This window comes from Aegilops tauschii, chromosome 1 (assembly GCF_002575655.3).
Source record: "Aegilops tauschii subsp. strangulata cultivar AL8/78 chromosome 1, Aet v6.0, whole genome shotgun sequence".
Classification (NCBI taxonomy): Eukaryota; Viridiplantae; Streptophyta; class Magnoliopsida; order Poales; family Poaceae; genus Aegilops; species Aegilops tauschii.
The window spans coordinates 504557169-504576736 of NC_053035.3; the positions used below are offsets into that span (position 1 = coordinate 504557169).

Genomic DNA, 19568 nt, shown 5'->3' on the forward strand with positions numbered 1-19568 from the left:
TGATACCCCTTCCCTGCTACCATCCGCATACCAGGGGAAACCCTAGGACTTGTCCGGGCAGCAGTGGCGTCGTCGTCGCATTCCTTCCCGAAGGTGTTGCTTGGTACGCGAGGCTTTGGAGTGCTAGGAGTGCGGTAGAACTTCTCCAGACGATGCAACGGGTATCGGCCGTCCTCACTTCGTTGATCTGTCGGTGTCAACATTTGTTTCTCTTTCTTTCTCTCGTTTTTTAGGCTTGTTTGTGCTGCAGCCCCAGCAAACTGGTTCTCATCTGTGGATAGTTGCTTTATAATATAAAGTGGAGGAAACCCTTTATCGACATTGATCTGCTCTAGCTAGAGGCCATCATCTCCAGCTGGCCAAGTTCCATGTCACCAATTTGCACTTGTTTTTTGCACGCGGCTGGTTGTGGACGTCCAGCCATGTTGTCGATTGGTTGATTCACACCATGCATGTTCATTTCACTTCACTTCAGTTGGTTGGTACTGAAATTTAAGCACAACTTTATGTAGGAAAGCCCTGGTCTTTCAAGTTCAAGTTCAGTTGCGATAATTGATAGCCAGTGGAGGAACGAACTCCCTCTGTCTCTAATATAAGATCGTTTTGCAAGCTAGGATTTTATATTATGGGAGGAGGGAATACCAATGTTGATGTGTGTGTGTTGCAGCCAGCAGACCAAGGTGCTGAGATTTTTTTATGTGCGATTTAAATAGACATACAATTTTTTCATAAATAAATTGTCCAAGGTGAATTATTGCCAATGTCTCTTCCCAAGAATCATGATGGACAAACTGACAATTCAAAAGGACTGGATCCAACATTATGTTACTATATCGAAATTACTAGAAATCCTTTTATTCTCATCATCATACGCACGACCTTCCTCAAGTGTCGAAGTACGCCCGGAACTTCTCCACCAGCCGCCAAGGGCTCGTCAGGGGTTTGTACGGATTTAAATGTGCAATAATGGAATAATATTCACGGATTTGCTTGTTTACCTTGCTTCTGTTTTGTGCTCTCAAAACATGCTTGTGCAGGTTCATAATCAGTCCATATCCGAGACAAAATTTGGGGAGGGTGTCTGATTTCATTGGATCTTTTACAGTGTTTCCCAGGTGGAATGAGCATAGAGCTAGATGTACCGCATTGCAATGTACTCCCTCAGAAAGGAAATATAAGAGTGTTTAGATCACTAGCTACTTTAGTGATTTAAATGCTCTTATATTTCTTCACAGAGGGAATACTAGACACTCTTTAGTGTGTAACTTCAGAGTAAAACTATCTGTTATGTGAGTGTAGAACATTTTTCTTTTGCCCACATGGTAAAGTAGAACAAGAGACTGATGGCCCTTACGCAATTTCAGCTAGGCAAACCAGCAGCTGGTGTTCCGATGAGGAAGTTCTGATACACTGACTTCATACTTGATGTTTACAGAATTCGAAAGAGTCGTATGGCTCGTCATTGGAAGAGGCAACATTTGTTGAGTAGTAAAGCAGTTGCACACCTAGCATAGCTCTGGTATAAATACGAGTACAAACCGTTGGACAAAAAACATATAATAGCACTTAATTGGTGGCCAAGCAAAGCTAATTAACATAAACCTCATGACAAGGAAGCTAGTCTTGTTGGCATTCTAGCTAGTATATGTTGTTGAAGCAGGGCATGGATAAATGGATTCTAACTGGTTAGCTTGTCCCACCAGTCGACAACCCACTTCTTTGGTCGATGATGAGGTCCGTGTAGGAGCAAGAAGAGGCCGGCTGAGCCGACAAGGTCACAAGTAGTCACCCCCACAAACTTGTAGAAAGTATTGCGTCTTTCGGTGCGTCGACAGAAACGCCTACAGTACAACAACACAATACAGATGAGATGAGTTCTCAAAGACCAGGCCAGGCCAGATATATGTAATGTATAAATCTATTAGAGACAAATCTAAAAGCAAACAATACATAGTATGAATATGTGTAAATCCAAATAAATAATAAGTAGATAGATAGTGCAGCAGCAGTAAGTAGGGAGTAGTATTTACCAGGCTGGGTCGTATGGTCTAGGCTGGATTTGTGAGGAGAGGCGCTGCGAGAGGAGCAAGTGCTTCCGTTTCATGCTGTGGGGAACGTTGTAGTTGCTATTGAGGTCAATGACCATGTCGAACAGCTCCTCCTTGGTCTTGTCGAACACCTCGTGGCCGTCGAAGCATATACCACTTGAATTGATTTTGTCTCCCTCAATCATTCGCTCGGTCGTCCACTTCTCCTTTGTCTGGGTGTCGCCGTCCGCTCTCATTGGCTGCTACCTTACGTCAGCATCCATGGCGACGTCACCGGAGCTCACCGCCGGTCTGCAGCCGCCTCCTTCCGCTCACCAAGTTCGCCCGCACGGTGTCTTCCCTCCCGATTTTGGTGCGTCGTCCTCCTCTGCTTTGTTCCTCCGCTACATTCCTCCTCCTCCAGTGTTGTCCGCACCACCGACGGACCGGTCTGTTTGGAGAGCGATTCAGGTCTGTATGGTGGAAGGTTGTGGCTATAGTGCTTCCCGCGACGTAAAGCAAGTGCTTTGGGCGGTGATTTCAGTGTAGGGTTTTGGGCTGTGAGGTTGGGGATTTCGGCCAGAAGCTAGGGTTCTTATGTTGCATGTTATTTCGGCCAGAAGGTAGGGTTTTGCGCAGTATGTGCAAATAGCTTGGCAATGCGTGTGCAATTTGTCTTAGGGTTTTGTTCTAGGATTCAGATTCACCAGGCAATGTAGTGCTAAAAATCTGAATTTTGTAGTTCAACCAGGCAATGTGGGGCATAGCTTCACATCATTTGCGCAATACTACTGAATAAGTAGTTTAGTAATGCCACTACATGAGTACTTTACTAAATTTATTCAGTTAACTTCAAGGTGCAGTTAACTGAATTTATTCGGTTAACTCTGTTTGTGCAGTTCATTGTTAAAAAACCAGTTAACTAGTGTTTTTTGAGTTGTGTTGATGCTTGTGCATACATTCTGCACTTTGTGGCTGCAGTTTGTGATGCAGCAATGGGACAAAGTGTGGATGCTCCTTTATTTAGACTAGAACTGGAGCTTGGTGGACTTTTCTGTGGAGAAAGAAATAATATGGAGTACTTTAATCCTTCTGTGGAGGTGCTTGACTATGTTGATACTGGCACATTCTCATATGCAGCCATTGAAGAGCACCTAATATGGTTGGGATATCCTGTCAATGAGCACATCATTTATTGGTGCAGACCTGAGAAAACAATTTCAGATGTGATGGTGAGAATTGGAAGTGATGAGGATGTGTGACAAATGACCAGAGCTAGTGCTCAGCATAAGGTGCTTGCAATCATGGTTGACCATTCAAATTTCATCACTAATTTCAGGGAAGATTTGATATGTACAATGCTATCACTTCAGAGTCCTGTCAGAATGGCCAACTCAAATGTTGTTGCAGCCAGTGTAGCATCTTCTCATAGCCTCATTTCAGTCAATGTTGAAGATCCAATTTCAGTGGTTGCAACAGATGAAATGGAAGCAGAGAACTTGCTGACTAATGAAACAAAAGTAGAGACCTTGCTAACTGATGGCGCAGAGCCTAATTTCAAGTCTGGGGGTGTAGTGCTTTCAGACTCAGATTTCAGTGACAGTGATTATGACATAGATGATGGAGATGATGATCTTTATGAAGACAACGTTGACTTTGATGTTGATGAAGAAGCTAAGCAAGAGGAGGAATAGGTGGAGCCTGACTATGTACTTGAAGATGAAGATCTGAACCTCTCCATTAAAGAAAAATAGCAACTTAAGTACAAGTTCAAAGCTTTCAATTCCAGGGTGGACATGAAATCCCCTCTATTTAAAGTATGGATGGTATTTGCTGATGTGGTTGAGCTGAGGAAAGATCTTACTGCATATTCAATAAGGAATAGAGTACAAATCAAGAAGATGAAATGACAAGATAAGATTAGAGGCAGCTTGTCAGAGAGGTTGCCCATGGCTGCTTTAGGATGGCAATGACAACATGACTGGTGGATTGTCATCAAGGCCTACTATGGGGAGCATATATGCCGGAAGAAATGGAAGTTAAAGGATTTGACAACTAAATTCATGTGCATGTTTTTCATGGATGAGTTCAGAGATGACCAGAAGATGTCACTTGGAACTTTTTGAGGAAAATAACTAAGGAATTCAATATTACTCATAATAGATGGAAGCTAACTAGGGCTAGAAAGCAAGCACTTAATGAGGTCCATGGTGATGAGGAAGAGCAGTTCAGTAGGCTATGGGATCATGGACATGAATTAAGGAGCAAGAACCCCGAGTCTATGTCACGACCGGTTTTTCAATAAAATAATTATTGAGAGACCAATCCCTTTTACGGACCAGCGAGGGAGAATTCCTTCTCACTGGTAGACAATATCTTGGTCACAGAAGAAAAATACCAGGAGTACTAAATATAATACAAGGTTGAGCAGAGACTGCCCAACAATTTATTACATGCACGCCGCTAAAACAAGACGGCGGATAGGGTGGCAAACTACTAACTCACGATAATAACGGTGGTGGAAATATCACCGCGAAGCGAGTGATATGATTCCAGAAGACTACAGCTCATCGAGCGTCGGAGTGAGGCTCGAGAAGACTTATTGCGGGTGGCGGAAGCGTATACAAAACAAGTGACCAAAATCCGGGATCGCGCAGGACTGACTGGGACTCCTCTAGGCGTCTAACGCGCTATCAAACTCTTCATCCAAGAGATCGCCTTCGTCAACATCTGGCCAAATCAACAAGCTAGGTGAGTACTATGAAAGTACTCGCAAGACAGTTCGGACATAAGACATAACAAATGCAAACATGAAGCATATGAACAAGTAAACCCGTGCGTTCAGACATAGAGATAATAAATACTGGGTGCCAAGCGAGGGTCTGAATGACGCCTCGAGCGGAAACTGCAGAATAGTAATACTGGTGCCAAACGAGTGTCTGAAAGACTCCTCGAGCGGAAAATGCGGAATAATAATACAGGTGCCAAACGAGTGTCTGAAAGACTCCTCGAGCGGAAAATGCGGAATAATAATACAGGTGCCAAATGAGTGTCTGAAAGACTCCTCGAGCGGAAAATGCGGAATAATAATACAGGTGCCAAACGAGTGTCTGAAAGACTCCTCGAGCGGAAAATGCGGAATAATAATACAGGTGCCAAATGAGTGTCTGAACGACTCCTCGAGCGGAAAATGCGGAATAATAATACAGGTGCCAAACGAGTGTCTGAAAGACTCCTCGAGCGGAAAAATGCGGAATAATAATGCCATAGTCGGGCGTCGAGGCGACACCACATAAAGGGCTTATAACAGGAAATAAAGACAGTGCATGCCACAATCGGACGTCTGGGCGACATCACATAAAGGGCTTATATTTAAAGTAAGAAATAAGAACACGCCACAGTCGGACGTCTGCGCCACGTCACATAAAGGGCTTGTGATACAGCTCAATAATACAATAGTTCGGGAACATAAATTATCACAAGTATGAGATAATTATAAGGTTAGTCCATCCACAGGAATGACAATAAATCTGGATTTACCACTTGAGCTTGCTCACCGGGAACAAGTTCTCCACGCGGATAGATAAGGATATAATGTTTTCAGTACTTGATCATGGATACGATGATTTGGAAAGAATTGACTCTGCAGAGTTTGTACTTAACCACAGCCAACGAATTTCAGTAGTCACGGGGACTAGTTCCGTCTACGGTGTTTTGGAAGAAACACGTCTAACCAGTACACACCCAATTCAACCATCCGAAGCCAGGGATCACCCTCGGCAACATTCAAGAAAAACCTTGAGACGGGGAGGCTACAACCTCGCGTAGCATGGGATCAAATTTCTATACGCGCGCTCTAAGGGGGTGCCCCCCCTCTCGGTCCCAACCGGAAACACCCATGCCCCCTGACCGGATGACTGCCTTTAATCCTGGGCCAAGGTACCATCATCCCGGCCTCTCTGTTTGGTGTGTACATGGAAAGAGGTTACCAACTTACTAAACCGCATCCTGGCAATGAGACATGTGGTAGCACGGAAAGGGGAAAGAATGGTAACGTGGCTCCAACCACGTTAACGTCGGAGGAAGTCGGATGACGCAAGGCTGGTGTGCTACAACAGTACAACCTTGCTGCCCTTCATGTCACCACATGATTTGGCCATCTCTCATCAGAGATCATCGCAACTTTGGAACATGCGGGAAAAGAACAATAACGTGGCTCCAACCACGTTAACTTCGGAGAAAGTCGGATGACGCAAGGCTGGTATGCTACAACAGTACCACCTTGCTGCCCTTCATGTCACCACATGATTAGGCCATCTCTCATCAGAGATCATCGCAACTTTGGAACAACCGGGTCGTTGCCTTACAAGCAACGAGGTATTTACCGACACTCATATGCCACGCACAAACTCTCACGTGAACATGTAAAACACCTATCATATCAAATGTTCAAAACATGCTTGCTTGGTTCGGAGAAGTCGGAGTCTAGCTCGGCGAAGTTCGCGGCTCCTTCACCTCTTCCGGAACCTACGGCAATCACGAAACGGGTACTAACGTGAAAACCAACACATGCACAGAAACTTTTCCAAATATTTTTCAGAGAAATCCCATAAAAAACTAGACAAAATTTGAAGATTGTCAGAAAAAGAATCACTCAAAAATACCTTTTTATTAAAAAGTTATAAAGGTTTCTGTCCAGGGACTTATCTGCAATGAAACAGAAAAGTTCCAGGGTTTTAACTGAGAAAACAGAAAACGCTTCGGTTGGGAATGCGCAAGCGCAAAGGAGAAAACGTATTTGCCTGAAGGCGCCAACAGAAAACGGTTCGAAGGAGAGTAGAATAGAGGCTGACAGGCGGGGTCCACCTGTCAGGTTTAAAAAGCTCGTCGGCGCCCGAAGACTGCGGTGGACGCCGGCGTCGAACCACGGCGAGTTAGGAGAAACGGAGGGTACCAAGAGCTTCAGCGTCTTCTTCCGCGTCGGTGGGTGGTGGACTCGTCCAACGGGGAGCACCACGTCGATGGCGACACTATCTCCGGCGGACGGCGGCTCGGGTGAGGATGGGGAACTCCGGTGGAGGGCTGCAAACTACGAATTGAGGCGCGGGTCAGAATGAGGGATGCAAGGTGAAGCTACTGGCAAGAGAATGGAGGCGGAGGAGCGCACACGGGGGCGAATCGGGCTAGATCCCGTGGCGGGTCGCGGCGGCCGGAGTCGAGGAAGGAGACCTCCTCGGGGCTCTACCAGTGGCTAGGCTTGCTCTAGGGGGAGTGCAGGGGTGGTGGGTGCTCGAGTTGAAGTTCGGGGCCTCTATTTATAGGCAGATCGACGGGGTGGCCGTGAACGGAGAATCTCCGGCGAGCGATTACGGCGGAGCAGTGGATTGGCAGGAGGTTTGAGTGGCCAGGCAGCATCAGTGGAGGTTACTGGAGTCGTTTCACAGCTAAACGTGGTCGGTCTTGGCGTAATGGCGTCGGTCCACGGTGAGGTGACCACACAGGCTCAACGGCGGCAGAGAGCGCGCTCCGCGCCCTGCGGTTCACGACAAGAGCGGCAGCGCGTTCGGGGGAGTGGAAGGCCACGCGACGAGCTCCGGTGGTTTGGGCGGCGCTGGGTGGCGTCGTCGGCGCCGTGTCTCCCGCTGGCGTCCGCAAAGCCGCCGCCGGCGTCGGTCACGGGGCGGCGCACCTTCTGCTGCTCGTCGCCGACGCCCGCAAGGCGCCAGGCTTTCGTGCGGTGCAGGAACAAGAGGGCGGGGACGAGGAGCAAGGCGACGCAGTGGTACTCGCAAGATCGACGTCCTTCTCTGAAGAAAACGACAGCAAGCCACTGACTGAATCTCTGAATTTTTCTGAACTTGATACAGACAGTGCATTGCAGGTGTTCAACAGAAAGATTTTGCAATGAGATAAATTTTTCTGGAGCTGTAACTTGGTGAGGTGACCACTCAATGCACCCAGAGGCTGCCTGATTTTACTTGGAATTTTTGGAGAAGGTTTTGAATGAATTTCACCAAATTTGACAAATCTGGTCCAAACTTGCAGCAGGTGTAGTTTGAAAATTTTGAACCGAAGACCAGTGGATCTTCATGGTTCTTGGTTGAGGGTTCCAAGGACTAGGAGGGGAAAAAGGTTTGGGGGCAAAAATCAAGACAGAAAGTGGAGTTCCTTTGCAAATCTCCAAGTGCTAGGAAAGAAGGCAAAAATTTATTTGAATAGAATATAAATGGAAATAATCACATGGGGAGGTTCAACTTGCTGGATTTGATGCAAATCATGATCCAAAGGTGAGGAAAGGGTTAGGAGAGGGGATTTGCACTAAGGCCATGGCAAGAAGGAATTGTTGAAAGTGGCAAAGGATTTTCCAAAAGCCATAGTGCAAATTTCAAGGAGATTTTCAAAAGTCATCTCCCAAGTGAAAATATTTTGTCTTGAGTCCAAGTGGAAAGCAAGAACCTCCAAGACCAAAGACAGATCTTGGTTGAATCCAAATAAAACTTTTTCCATAAAGAAAAATATTTGAGAGTGAGAGTTCTCTTGAAGAAAAATTTAAATCACTCCCCTCAAGTCAAATAAAATCATTTGAAAAATCCAAATAAAAACTTGGGTGTCACAACACCTACCCCCTTAGGAAAAATCTCGTCCTCGAGATTTCTGCTGATCCTCAAATAGATATGGATGTTCTGCCCGAAGGAAATCTCCCCTTTCCCATGTAGCTTCATCCTCAGTGTGGTTGCTCCACTGAACCCTGAAAAACTTTGTCGTTTTCTGATGGGTCCTCCGTTCAGACTCTTCTAAAATCTTTACCGGCCTTTCTCTGTAGGTGAGATCTGGTTGCATATCAATGTCCTCATGAGGTACATGTTTTTCTGGGTTGCTCACACATTTTCTTAACTGTGAGACGTGGAACACGTCATGGACGTCTGACAGCTCCTTGGGTAGGTCTAGTTGGTAGGCTACCGTGCCTCTTCGTGCCTTTACACAAAATGGTCCAATAAATCTTGGGGCTAGCTTCCCCTTAATTTTGAACCGTTGTAGACCCCTCATAGGAGATACTCGGAGGTATACGGAATCACCGGGTTCAAAGCTGACCTCACGGTGCTTCTGATCATAGTAGCTCTTTTGGCGGCTCTGTGCTGTCTTGAGTCTGTCCCGGATTTGTTTAACTTTCTCCTCGGCCTCCTTAAGCATGTCTGGGCCGAAGATACAGCTGTCACCTGTTTCTGACCAATTCAGTGGGGTACGACACCTCCGTCCGTACAATGCTTCAAAGGGTGCCATTTGCAAGCTGGCTTGGTAACTGTTGTTGTAAGCAAATTCGGCATACGGCAAACTCTCTTCCCAACTGGATCCATAGGTGAGCACACAGGCTCTTAGCATATCCTCTAGGATCTGGTTCACACGTTCTGTTTGTCCATCAGTCTGAGGGTGGTATGCTGTACTGAAAGCCAGTTGTGTGCCCAGAGCTTGTTGTAGGTGATCCCAAAATTTGGAGACAAATTGGGTGCCTCGGTCTGATATTATAGTCTTTGGGACTCCGTGCAAACAAACTATACGGGAGAGATAAAGTTTTGCCAGTCTTTGTGTGGAGTAGGTAGTCTTCACGGGAATGAAATGAGCAACTTTGGTTAGTCGGTCTGTGATGACCCATATGGCGTCATTCCCACGCTGTGATCGGGGTAGTCCGACGATGAAATCCATTCCTATTTCATCCCATTTCCACTCTGGTATCCTGTTTGGCTGGAGTAGCCCTGCTGGCTTTTGATGCTCGGCCTTGATGCGCTGACATGAATCGCAACAAGCAATGAATGTGGCTATATCTCTTTTCATACCGTGCCACCAAAACCATTCCTGAATGTCCTTGTACATTTTGGTTCCTCCAGGATGAATCGAGTATGGAGCGGTGTGGCTTTCCGTCAAGATCTGTTGCTTGAGTTCCTCAATGTTAGGCACGCAAAGTCTGTCTCGGTACCATAATGTTCCTTCACTGTCGGTGACGAACTCAGAAGTCTTACGAAGATTCATTTTCTTCTTTATGCCTTCGATGCTGGGATGTCCCTGTTGAACCTTCTTAATTTGTTCCACCAGGGTGGGTTGTATCTCCAGGTTCGATACGGTGCCCTCAGAGACTAACATCATGTTGAGCCTAGCGAACTCTCGCTGAAACTCAGGCCTCAAGTTTTGCGGACCATCATTGTCCGTGCTGGGGTTTCGACTAAGGGCATCGGCCACTACATTTGCTTTCCCTGGGTGGTAGTGAATGCCGACGTCATAGTCTTTGACCAGTTCCAACCAGCGTCGTTGGCGTAAATTCAGCTCTGGCTGTGTGAAAATATATTTGAGGCTCTTATGGTCCGTATATATTTCACAACGATTTCCGAACAGAAAGTGCCTCCACTCCTTGAGTGCATGTATGACTGCTGCTAGCTCCAAGTCATGTGTTGGGTAATTTTCCTCATGTTTTCGCAGCTGCCTGGAGGCATATGCGACAACCTTGCCATCCTGCATTAGTACGCATCCAAGTCCTTTCCGGGATGCGTCACAATACACCTCAAAGCTCTTGTGTATGTCTGGCACAGTTAAGACCGGTGCGGTTGTCAGCTTCTTCTTGAGTTCTTGGAAGCTCTGCTCGCATGCTTCCGTCCATACAAATTTCTTGTCCTTGTTGAGTAACTGTGTTATAGGTTTTGCCACAGTGGAGAAACCTTGAATAAATCTTCTGTAATATCCGGCCATACCCAGAAAACTCCGCACATCAGTAACATTGGCGGGTGGCTTCCAGTCTAGTATGGCCTTGACTTTTTCTGGGTCTACGGCCACGCCTTCTTGGTTCAGTATATGGCCTAAGAAACCAACTTGTCTTAGCCAAAATTCGCACTTGCTAAATTTGGCGTACAACTGATGTTTCCTCAATTCTCCCAAAACAATTCTGAGGTGCTCAACATGCTCTTCTGGTGTCCTTGAGTAAACCAGAATGTCGTCAATGAATACCACCACAAATTTTTCCATGAATTTCATGAACACTTTGTTCATGAGGTGGACGAAATATGCGGGGGCGTTCGTTAGTCCAAAAGGCATCACTGTGAACTCGTATAACCCATATCTGGAAGTGAAAGCTGTCTTGGGGATATCTTCCGTCCGTACCTTCAATTGGTGATATCCCGATCTCAAATCAATTTTTGAGAATACCTTGGCCTGTGCGAGCTGGTCAAACAAATCATTTATTCGTGGCATCGGATATTTGTTTTTGATGGTGACCATATTGAGGGCTCGATAGTCTATGCACAGCCTCAGTGTCCCATCTTTCTTTTTGGCGAACAACACAGGAGAACCCCAAGGTGAGGAGCTGGCTCGAATAAATCCTTTGTCCAACAATTCCTTTATCTGCTTCTTCAACTCCACCAATTCTGAGGGTGCCATTCTATACGGCTTCTTATAGATGGGAGCGGTGCCAGGTGCTAGTTCAATGCTGAATTCTATCTCTCGGTCTGGTGGCATGCCTGGCAGTTCTTCCCGGAACATATCAGGAAACTCGCATACCACTGGAACTTTTCTCAGTTCTGCAATGTCCATTTTGTTCAGTTTTGGTTTCTGTGATCGTGGCCTTTCTTGAGCGGAAACTCTTATAGTCTTGCCGTGATGGTGAGTGAGAATCACTGTGCGATTGAAACAGTCGATGAATCCTTTGTTGGTGGTCAACCAGTCCATCCCTAAAATGACATCCAGTCCTTTACTTTCCAACACGATGAGATTCGCGTGGAATTGTAGTCCTTCGAACTCAATGACCACTCCTTGGCAGTAACCTTGAGCGATTTGCTTATTTCCGGGGGACTTGATGATCATAGATTTTTCCAAGGGAAGTATCGGAAAACCGTGTTGCGAAACAAAACTCTTCGAAACGAACGAATGGGAAGCTCCAGAATCAAACAAAACCGTGGCAGGTACTGTGTTGACAGGGAACGTACCGAGCACGATGTCTGGGGCATTCTGCGCTTCTTCCCTGGTCACATGGTTCAGGTGACCCTTCCTGTGGTTGTTGCTGGGGTTGAAGTTGTTGCGCTTGGGGGCTGGATTGTTTCCACCATTGTTCGGCTTGGGTGCCGAGTCTCTTGGCTTCGGGCACTGTTTAGCATAATGCCCTTGTTGACCACAAGCATAGCAGGTGACCCCTGGACGGTATGTGAACTCCTTGTCCCTGGCATGAAACTGTCCGACGGGCCTTGGCTCAGTAGTCGTGGATCTCCTTGCGTCTGTCCTTGGGACCTCAGTCTTGCCTCGGTTGCTGCGGGCAAGAGTCGTCTTGTCCCTCTTCCGCTTACGGATATCTTCCAGACTACGGCGCTCATTCTCCAAGGTGATGGCCTTGTCCACCAGCGTCTTAAAATCCGGAAAGGTGTGCACAATCAGTTGGCATCTCAGTGCTGGTGCCAGGCCGTCCAGGAATTTTTCCATCTTCTTGCTTTCTGTCATGTGCTCGTCGTAGGCATAACGAGACAGCTGGGTGAACTGACCGTTGTACTCTGTCACTGACATGCCTCTTTGCTTCAGGTCATCGAACTCTCTCTTCTTGATCTTTAGGATGCTTCTGGGGATGTGTGCCCCACGGAAGCCTTCCTTGAACTCTTCCCAGGTGATGTTGTGTTCCCTGGGATGCATGTGTAGGAAGTTTTCCCACCATGCTGCGGCTGCTCCAGTAAGGTAGTGTGGTGCATAAAGCACCTTCTCATGATCTGAGCACTGAGCAATAATCAGTTTCCTTTCAATCTCACGAAGCCAATCATCGGCTTCCAGCGGCCTATCGGTGTGAGCAAAAGTTGAGGGGCGAGTCTTCTGTAACTCGGATAACTTGGAATGTGGTTGATAGGGTTCACGGTGGTTTCCCATATTGATGACATGGTTCATCATCTCTTGGTGCTGTTGCTGGCTTTGCTCGAAGAGACGGCATACTTGAGACAGTGCTGCTTCGCTGTCTTGTTGGCTGGACTGACCCTGAGTGAAATTGTTGCTGGTCTGTGTCCCATAAACCTCTTCTGGCTGATTGGGCATGGAGCGAGTCCACGGGAGAGACATTTTTCCAGTCTGGGGTATTATTTGCAAAACCCATGAGAAAAACTGTGTAGCACAAGAAAAATCTCGCAAAGGCAATAATCAAAAAGGCTTCAAGGTTTTCAAAGAAACACAAATGATTTTTTATGGAGAAGAAGTGCTTAACATAAATCTTACATGCGAAAAGCAAACACGTGATACAGCACTCAGGATGCGCGTACACAATCCTTACATGTTATTAAAAACTAGCGTACTACTCCGGAAGGCAGCAAACACACCAATACAAACTAGCGTACAGATAAAACAACACACCATACAGGCAGGCATAACACGCGGCTACTCGGTGCTGTCAGTCGGAGATGGTGAAGATCTCCTTCCCCTTGACGATGGCAAGGCTCAGCGGTCCAGGAGAATCAACCTCCACCTCCTCTCTAGCTGGCTCCTGGCGCGTGACGCTGCGCTGCGGTGATGGTGCGGGGGCGACTGGTGGTAGAGCGTGTGCGGCAGGTGGTGCGGCTCTGACTGGAGTAGGAGCGATGACTCGGTCGAACTCCTCAGTGGTAGGCAGACGGCGAGCAGTGGCCAAAATGGCCGGTGCATAAGAGGCTGAAGACGAGACGAATCTCAGGGGTGGCGCCGTGTTGAGAAGCTCCTTCCTGCTGGCAGGACCGCCCCGGACTAAGTCCATGCGGGCAGCCACAAGATCATCTACGAGGTTGTCGAAAGACTCCTCCAGAGCCTTGAGATACTCCACAACCATCTCGATGGCTTCATCTCGTTCTCCCCGATGGCAGGCAAACGCATAGTGGCTGGTGTAAGGCACATGGCATGGGAGGTAGCGGTAGCGACGAGTCTTCATCGTAGGAAGGATGTCCCGAAGGCGAGCTATCGCCTCACGGGCAGCCATCTGCATGGCATGCCTCTCCGTAGGCATGGCCCTTCCCACAAAACGGAAGTGGCGAGCAGGAGAACGTCCTCCCTTGAATTGCACCACAGCCTGGTGCATAGACACGTCGTCACTGAGCTTGTGCTGGTAGAGTGTGAACTCCGGGCGAGCTGCTGGCCCGATCGCGAGCTTGGTGATGGAGACGAGGAGCTTGACAAACCCCTCGGGCACGTTGGTGAACACTCGATTCTCACAGCTGCTGCTAGCCATCTACAAAAGTAGGCAAAAATTCTGAGTAGTCATGTCATAAATTTATGATGACCAACAGAAAATAGCTACAATTGCAAAATGCTGAAAAAGCACAAAAGACGCTAATAACCGATTAGCGATCGCACCTAGTGGCTTCCTACAGTCAGCCTGGCTCTGATACCAAGCTTGTCACGACCGGTTTTTTAATAAAATAATTATTGAGAGACCAATCCCTTTTACGGACCAGCGAGGGAGAATTCCTTCTCACTGGTAGACAATATCTTGGTCACAGAAGAAAAATACCAGGAGTACTAAATATAATACAAGGTTGAGCAGAGACTGCCCAACAATTTATTACATGCACGCCGCTAAAACAAGACGGCGGATAGGGTGGCAAACTACTAACTCACGATAATAATGGTGGTGGAAATATCACCGCGAAGCGAGTGATATGATTCCAGAAGACTACAGCTCATCGAGCGTCGGAGTGAGGCTCGAGAAGACTTATTGCGGGTGGCGGAAGCGTATACAAAACAAGTGACCAAAATCCGGGATCGCGCAGGACTGACTGGGACTCCTCTAGGCGTCGAACGCGCTATCAAACTCTTCATCCAAGAGATCGCCTTCGTCAACATCTGGCCAAATCAACAAGCCAGGTGAGTACTATGAAAGTACTCGCAAGACAGTTCGGACATAAGACATAACAAATGCAAACATGAAGCATATGAACAAGTTAACCCGTGCGTTCAGACATAGAGAAAATAAATACTGGGTGCCAAGCGAGGGTCTGAATGACGCCTCGAGCGGAAACTACAGAATAGTAATACTGGTGCCAAACGAGTGTCTGAAAGACTCCTCGAGCGGAAAATGCGGAATAATAATACAGGTGCCAAACGAGTGTTGCAGCCAGCAGACCAAGGTGGTGAGATTTTTTTTATGTGCGATTTAAATAGACATACAATTTTTTCATAAATAAATTGTCCAAGGTGAATTATTGCCAATGTCTCTTCCCAAGAATCATGATGGACAAACTGACAATTCAAAAGGACTGGATCCAACATTATGTTACTATATCGAAATTACTAGAAATCCTTTTATTCTCATCATCATACGCACGACCTTCCTCAAGTGTCGAAGTACGCCCGGAACTTCTCCACCAGCCGCCAAGGGCTCGTCAGGGTTTTGTACAGATTTAAATGTGCAATAATGGAATAATATTCACGGATTTGCTTGTTTACCTTGCTTCTGTTTTGTGCTCTCAAAACATGCTTGTGCAGGTTCATAATCAGTCCATATCTGAGACAAAATTTGGGGAGGGTGTCTGATTTCATTGGATCTTTTACAGTGTTTCCCAGGTGGAATGAGCATAGAGCTAGATGTACCGCATTGCAATGTACTCCCTCAGAAAGGAAATATAAGAGTGTTTAGATCACTAGCTACTTTAGTGATTTAAATGCTCTTATATTTCTTTACAGAGGGAATACTAGACACTCTTTAGTGTGTAACTTCAGAGTAAAACTATCTGTTATGTAAGTGTAGAACATTTTTCTTTTGCCCACATGGTAAAGTAGAACAAGAGACTGATGGCCCTTACGCAATTTCAGCTAGGCAAACCAGCAGCTGGTGTTCCGATGAGGAAGTTCTGATACACTGACTTCATACTTGATGTTTACAGAATTCGAAAGAGTCGTATGGCTCGTCATTGGAAGAGGCAACATTTGTTGAGTAGTAAAGCAGTTGCACACCTAGCATAGCTCTGGTATAAATACGAGTACAAATCGTTGGACAAAAAACATATAATAGCACTTAATTGGTGGCCAAGCAAAGCTAATTAACATAAACCTCATGACAAGGAAGCTAGTCTTGTTGGCATTCTAGCTAGTATATGTTGTTGAAGCAGGGCATGGACGGATGGATTCTAACTGGTTAGCTTGTCCCACCAGTCGACAACCCACTTCTTTGGTCGATGATGAGGTCCGTGTAGGAGCAAGAAGAGGCCGGCTGAGCCGACAAGGCCATAAGTAGTCACCCCCACAAACTTGTAGAAAGTATTGCGTCTTTCGGTGCGTCGACAGAAACGCCTACGGTACAACAACACAATACAGATGAGATGAGTTCTCAAAGACCAGACCAGGCCAAATATATGTAATGTATAAATCTATTAGAGACAAATCTAAAAGCAAACAATACATAGTATGAATATGTGTAAATCCAAATAAATAATAAGTAGATAGATAGTGCAGCAGCAGTAAGTAGGGAGTAGTTGTTACCAGGCTGGGTCGTATGGTCTAGGCTGGATTTGTGAGGAGAGGCGCTGCGAGAGGAGCAAGTGCTTCCGTTTCATGCTGTGGGGAACGTTGTAGTTGCTATTGAGGTCAATGACCATGTCGAACAGCTCCTCCTTGGTCTTGTCGATTTGCGCCGCGCGGGTCGCCACCTCTCTCATCTCCTCCGCGGTCGTGTGGGCGAGGCGCCGCCTTGCCTCCGCCACAGGCGTCCGCTGGAGAAGAGCGCCGCCGCCGAGCCTCATCGCCGCCGCCATCGATTTCTTGTTCTGCTTCTGCCGGGTCCTCTGGTCTGGTCTGGTCTGGTCTGGTCTGGTCGATCTATATATATCAGATCAGAGGAAATAGGGATGATGCTTAATCAGAGTCCGTCTCCACCACGAAAACGGGACAGATCGAGTTACCTCGAGGATCAATCTGGGAGATCGATCGATCGATCGATTGACGATTAGGGTTCCTTGCTCGCCGCGGTTAGCTGTTTTCCCTTTTTCTTTTTCTTCTTGTGGGAGGGCCTCTTCTCTGGGTTGGTTATACACCAGCACAAGGCCCGGCCCACGTGCACGATCCACCTTTTTTTTTGGTAATAGCACCCCGTCCTAGACCTTGTCCTGACGGTTTGGTCCTAAAACCTGCAAAACGTAATTATTTGGTCCTAAAACTTGTCACATATGTGCACATTTGGTCTTGGGCCAATTACGAGCAGCCAAGTGGAGCCAGCTAGGCCGAGCCGGTCAGCGCTATACTTTTTGCATTTAGCCCCCTGCCATTCCTAGATTTGAACCTACATGACACCTCGTGGCCGTCGAAGGATATACCACTTGAATTGATTTTGTCTCCCTCAATCATTCGCTCGGTCGTCCACTTCTCCTTTGTCTGGGTGTCGCCGTCCGCTCTCATTGGCTGCTACCTTACGTCAGCATCCATGGCGACGTCACCGGAGCTCACCACCGGTCTGCAGCCGCCTCCTTCCGCTCACCAAGTTCGCCCGCACGGTGTCTTCCCCTCCCGATTTTGGTGCGTCGTCCTCCTCTGCTTTGTTCCTCCGCTGCATTCCTCCTCCTCCAGTGTTGTCCGCACCACCGACAGACCGGTCTGTTTGGAGAGCGATTCAGGTCTGTATGGTGGAAGGTTGTGGCTATAGTGCTTCCCGCGACGTAAAGCAAGTGCTTTGGGCGGTGATTTCAGTGTAGGGTTTTGGGCTGTGAGGTTGGGGATTTCGGCAAGAAGCTAGGGTTCTTATGTTGCATGTTATTTCGGCCAGAAGGTAGGGTTTTGCGCAGTATGTGCAAATAGCTTGGCAATGCGTGTGCAATTTGTCTTAGGGTTTTGTTCTAGGATTCAGATTCACCAGGCAATGTAGTGCTAAAAATCTGAATTTTGTAGTTCAACCAGGCAATGTGGGGCATAGCTTCACATCATTTGCGCAATACTACTGAATAAGTAGTTTAGTAATGCCACTACATGAGTACTTTACTAAATTTATTCAGTTAACTTCAAGGTGCAGTTAACTGAATTTATTCGGTTAACTCTGTTTGTGCAGTTCATTGTTAAAAAACCAGTTAACTAGTGTTTTTTGAGTTGTGTTGATGCTTGTGCATACATTCTGCACTTTGTGGCTGCAGTTTGTGATGCAGCAATGGGACAAAGTGTGGATGCTCCTTTATTTAGACTAGAACTGGAGCTTGGTGGACTTTTCTGTGGAGAAAGAAATAATATGGAGTACTTTAATCCTTCTGTGGAGGTGCTTGACTATGTTGATACTGGCACATTCTCATATGCAGCCATTGAAGAGCACCTAATATGGTTGGGATATCCTGTCAATGAGCACATCATTTATTGGTGCAGACTTGAGAAAACAATTTCAGATGTGATGGTGAGAATTGGAAGTGATGAGGATGTGTGACAAATGAACAGAGCTAGTGCTCAGCATAAGGTGCTTGCAATCATGGTTGACCATTCAAATTTCATCACTAATTTCAGGGAAGATTTGATATGTACAATGCTATCACTTCAGAGTCCTGTCAGAATGGCCAACTCAAATGTTGTTGCAGCCAGTGTAGCATCTTCTCATAGCCTCATTTCAGTCAATGTTGAAGATCCAATTTCAGTGGTTGCAACAGATGAAATGGAAGCAAAGAACTTGCTGACTAATGAAACAAAAGTAGAGACCTTGCTAACTGATGGCGCAGAGCCTAATTTCAAGTCTGGGGGTGTAGTGCTTTCAGACTCAGATTTCAGTGACAGTGATTATGACATAGATGATGGAGATGATGATCTTTATGAAGACAACGTTGACTTTGATGTTGATGAAGAAGCTAAGCAAGAGGAGGAAGAGGTGGAGCCTGACTATGTACTTGAAGATGAAGATCTGAACCTCTCCATTAAACAAAAAGAGCAACTTAAGTACAAGTTCAAAGCTTTCAATTCCAAGGTGGACATGAAATCCCCTCTATTTAAAGTAGGGATGGTATTTGCTGATGTGGTTGAGCTGAGGAAAGATCTTACTGCATATTCAATAAGGAATAGAGTACAAATCAAGAAGATGAAATGACAAGATAAGATTAGAGGCAGCTTGTCAGAGAGGTTGCCCATGGCTGCTTTAGGATGGCAATGACAACATGACTGGAGGATTTGTCATCAAGGCCTACTATGGGGAGCATATGTGCCGGAAGAAATGGAAGTTAAAGGATTTGACAACTAAATTCATGTGCATGTTTTTCATGGATGAGTTCGGAGATGACCAGAAGATGTCACTTGGAACTTTTTGAGGAAAATAACTAAGGAATTCAATATTACTCATAATAGATGGAAGCTAGCTAGGGCTAGAAAGCAAGAACTTAATGAGGTCCATGGTGATGAGGAAGAGCAGTTCAGTAGGCTATAGGATCATGGACATGAATTAAGGAGCAAGAACCCCGACTCTATGTCACGACCGGTTTTTAAATAAAATAATTATTGAGAGACCAATCCCTTTTATGGACCAGCGAGGGAGAATTCCTTCTCACTGGTAGACAATATCTTGGTCACAGAAGAAAAATACCAGGAGTACTAAATATAATACAAGGTTGAGCAGAG

The 19568-nt window shown here is 46.4% G+C and overlaps 2 long non-coding RNA genes across 2 annotated transcripts; both read right to left on the minus strand.

Moving 5' to 3' along the window:
• Positions 1 to 1392: 1392 nt before the first annotated feature.
• LOC141023267 (uncharacterized) lies at positions 1393 to 2271 on the minus strand. Its single transcript, XR_012183985.1, has 2 exons — positions 2031 to 2271; positions 1393 to 1841 (listed from the first exon to the last, which is right to left on the minus strand). It is a non-coding gene; the product is annotated as an uncharacterized lncRNA (long non-coding RNA).
• Positions 2272 to 15789: 13518 nt separating this feature from the next.
• On the minus strand, positions 15790 to 17007 carry LOC109767403 (uncharacterized). The gene is made up of 3 exons (XR_012183994.1): positions 16898 to 17007; positions 16479 to 16814; positions 15790 to 16289 (listed from the first exon to the last, which is right to left on the minus strand). It is a non-coding gene; the product is annotated as an uncharacterized lncRNA (long non-coding RNA).
• Positions 17008 to 19568: the final 2561 nt, after the last annotated feature.